We start from the raw sequence: 4,413 nt of genomic DNA, 5'->3' as shown, positions 1-4,413 counted from the left end.
CCGTCGAAGATCAAGTCTCCGCAGATGTCGATAGTATAGTTTAAGTTTCCAAACCTGACCTGACGGCCAGGGGCGTAGCTCTCGATCTGCTCCAGATGGCCAAGCGAGTTGGCCCGCAGTGCGAAGCTGCCGAATACGAAGATCTGTCCGCGGAGAAAAATCTCACCCTGGATCGCATCGTCCCCGATGATCGAAGGAGCCATCAAGCCTTATGCTGACGACAAAGTGGAACTCTCAATGAAATCACCAGTGTCAGTGTCAAAACCGGCGGATCTCGGGTAGGGGGTCCCGAACTGTGCGTCTAGGGCGAATGGTAACAGGAGGCGGGGGACACAATGTTTACCCAGGTTTGGGGCCTCTCGATGGAGGTAATACCCCTTCCTTCTTGTTTGATCTTGATGATATGAGTATTACAAGAGTTGATCTGCCACGAGATCATAGAGGCTAAACCCTAGAAGCTAGCCTATGGTTATGATCATTGTTCTACGGACTAAATCCTCTAGTTTATATAGACACCAGAGGGGGCTAGGGTTACACAGAGTCGGTTACAAGGGAGGAGATCTACATATTAAAGATTGCCTTCCACGCATAGGAGAGTCCCAGCCGGACACAGGACGAAGTCTTCAATCTTGTATCTTCATAGTCCAACAGTCCAGCGAAAGTATATAGTCCGGCAGTCCGAGGACCCCCTAATCAAGGACTCCCTCACCGGCGTGGATAGCTGCGGGGGAAATATGGCACTCCATGATTGGTCGGGGGCGGTGGCAGATATGTCTGGCGGCGGAGTGGACATGTTCGAGGCACGGAGGAAGAGGAAGGCTTGGGTTTGCCAGCAAATTTTCGAGGGGGAGGCGTTTTTATAGGTAGAGGAAGCTAGGAGAGGGCTATTGAGGTGTGGTTTTCGCCCAAACGATCATGATCCAATGACGGAGAAAATGGAGGGGGTTTAGATGGACTAGTGGGCCGTTGAGAGGTGTTGGGCTGCAAAGAGAAGGAGGGCATTGGTTAACGCGACTAACCGTTGGGGCATCAATCGACCTCCAAATGGAACGAAATTTGACACGAGATCTACCGGTGATGTACCAAGACCACCCGACAAATCTCGGCCCATTCCAAGAATGTTTTTCTCCCGCTCACAAAACAAGATCTGGAAGGTGCTACAGGTTGATGTGCGAGTGTCGGATTCCGAAATAGATAGCGGGGAAAATGACCGGATGGAAGATACAAACATGAATGCAAATGAGATGCACATGATGGCATGGCAAAATGCAACACGCAAGAGAATGACATGGCAACAGCAGGGAATAACTGGAAGACACCTGGCGCATCAGACTCGGGGCGTTACATCATGCCTCTCTCAAGGAGTCTCATGATCAACTCCAAGTGGAACTAGCCAAGGAGATTTCCACGTATCCTCCGTTTGTTTTAATTTATAATTACCATGCTACTATCCCTTGTTGTGAGCATGTGCATCTTGTGGAAGAGAAAGCCAAGTTTAAAGAGCAACTTGAGAAGGGCCTTGTGACGTGCATACAAGGCGAGAAGAACCTATATGACCTTTTGAGCAATCAAAATGAAGTTGTGGGAAAGGAAGGACTTGGGTTTGTAGCCAAGTCAAAGTAGAAGAAGAGGAAGAACAAGGCCAAGCGACCTCTCCTATTTAAGGAAGCCTTTATCAAGGAGGTGTGAGGGTGATCATGAGACGAATAAGGACAAGGAAGTGGGTGGTAATCCTAAGAAGAGCAAAACCATCCCGTCCAACAAAGCCGACGACTTTAACCCCTCATATGTTTTATGCCGTGCTAGTGATGGACATGTTTATGACTACATTGAATGGTATATTTGGGTTCCTAGGACCCTTGTTACTAAGATCAAAGGACCCACTCAAAAATGGGTACCTAAATTCAAGCATTAATTTATTGTTGGAATTTGCTTCCTATGGGGTGTCGTGGTTGCTCCATAGTGGAGCAAGAAATCATTTCACCAGAAGCAAGGACTTGGTGGTGGACGTTCAACCTATTCCATATGTGGCCACAAATGTCCAACTCGGCGATGCTTCAATATATAAGGTATTGGGACTAGGCAAGGTGGTCACTCTGAAGATTTATCTATTAAGAAGGTCATGCTTATGTTGAGTCCTTGCATACAATTTACTTTTCGTTCGTAAAATTGCACTCACGGGCTTTGCAACATTCTTTGATCTTGATACCGTGGCCCTTTTGTGGAACAAGACTCTTAAAGTGGCCTTCGTTGGGCATGTCGAGAAGGGTCTCTATGTGGTTAACTTATCAGACAGACCCACTAAGACCGCGACATGCCTAATGGATAAAGTTTATGCGGGATGGCGCTGGCATCACCGACTAGCCCATGTCATTATGAGATCATCGCAAAGTATTCTCAAAGGGGACCACTTTCTTGGACTAACAAATGTGAGTTTTGCCAAAGAGCATGCTTCTAGTGCTTGTATTGAAGGAAACTTGCATGAGACGGCTCACCGACTCACGACTATCATCTACACTTAGAGGCCACTGGAGCTCCTTCACATGGATCTCTTTTCTTCTCCATCCTTTGATAGTCTTGCGGTAAGAAAGTATTGCTTGGTCATTGTGGATGATTACTCAAGATTTAATTGGGTGTAGTTCTTCAAGAGGAAGAGTGAGACCCAACAAACCGTCATCAACTTTTCTAATGAAGCTCAATGTCAACATGAAGCAAATATATTGATGATTAGAAGTGACAACGACATCGATTTCAAGAACTACACCTTGGATGAGTTTCTTAGTGATGAGGGGATCAAGCACAAATATGCCACACCCTATACCCCTCAACAAAATGGTGTGGCAGAGAGGAAGAACCGGACGTTGATTGTTGGTGCAACAAACCATGGGTCTGTTGACCAACTGTGCACAGGCACAAGATCAAGATTGAAGCACCATCTAAAGTCAGAGATTGGAGAACCAAGAAATTTGAAGCACCAAAATCCCTTTCCGCGACGACATTTGGAACCGTCGCCAAGTGAGTGTGGGCAATAGGGGGTTCCTTCCCACATGACCAAAAAATCGTCAGGGATAGGGCCCCTACAGTACTCCTACTCGTTTCTGCTCGAATTGCCATCGCAGTCGGTATTCTGTGCTGCTACGTTTATGATGTGCGGCCCATCACAAACGCTTCACTATATAGAACATGTATGATGCGCGGCCCATCACAAAAATTTCACTATTAAGAAGATTAACTAATCGTCATACGAGTGTCGGACATGACTACGAAATGTCGGACCGTCGTAACATCGTCGTACACGATAACTATCGCACACACTATTCTATGGTTCAATGTTTATGGTGCATACTTCATCAGAAACAATTCATGGTTTCAAATCGTGTACAATAAGGCAACTAACACAAACGTTTAGTTTGCGCGCACCGTTTGTGATATTGTCTAACACCGCACACGCTTTGCAAACGGCAACTGTGTGCATGCTTGGACACATTTCCTCTCTGTGAACCATCTCGGATTATGGTGCATATCGCAAATGTTTGTGTTTTACCAACCGTGTGTGCCGTACCAACCTGGAGAGCGTAATTTCACCATAATTTAATTGCTGCTTTTTCAAATTGTACCGGATTAGGATTTGGATTTGGATTTGGATTTGAATATATGCTATAGCTTTATTCATATCCATCAGGTTCAGACAACCAATGCATTATTCGATTCATAGGTACATATGTTCAAGAATTACATAAGAACCAAATAAAGAATGATGAACCACAGTTTAATACTTGTACTATTAAAGACGGTAAAGAAAGAGGCGAAATACATTCTGGTTGCTGAACAAGGTGAAGTGAAATGCCCATATTGTGCCCTCCTCCATGCAGAAGGCACACACGACTCTAGTCCAACCCCTTGTGATGGCCGACCACCCATCCTACACGGTCTTCAAGAAAACATCTAGATAATCATCGTGTTTTGGTAGAAATAATTTAACCTTTGCATGCCCACCAATCATGTAGTTTGAGAGGTAATCTTGAGTAAACTGCTTTGGCAACCACTGCAAAGAAAAAAGATTCAGACATTGCCATCTAACACAACTCATCATGGGAAGTAAAAAGAAGGGTGCAGAGTTCTTACTTACCATCCTGCAGTTCGCTGTTGTCTTGGATAAAGTGCAAACAAATAGTTTAATTGCCATCTTTTGACCCATTTTACTAACAATCTTTATCAGCCTCCTCACTTGATGCTGGTTCATCGATATCTCTTTGCCCCATACACAGAAAGTGTCAAAGCGCGGATCTTTACCAATGACATATCTACCTAAAAGCACCAAGTTAATATTAGAAGCTGAATAGCAATTGCACAATGATGTACTACAACACTCTTTTATAATATGTCTATATACATCCGTATGTGGTAGTCCAT

Source organism: Triticum dicoccoides, chromosome 5A, assembly GCF_002162155.2.
Source record: "Triticum dicoccoides isolate Atlit2015 ecotype Zavitan chromosome 5A, WEW_v2.0, whole genome shotgun sequence".
Classification (NCBI taxonomy): domain Eukaryota; kingdom Viridiplantae; phylum Streptophyta; class Magnoliopsida; order Poales; family Poaceae; genus Triticum; species Triticum dicoccoides.
This window is presented reverse-complemented; position numbering follows the sequence as displayed.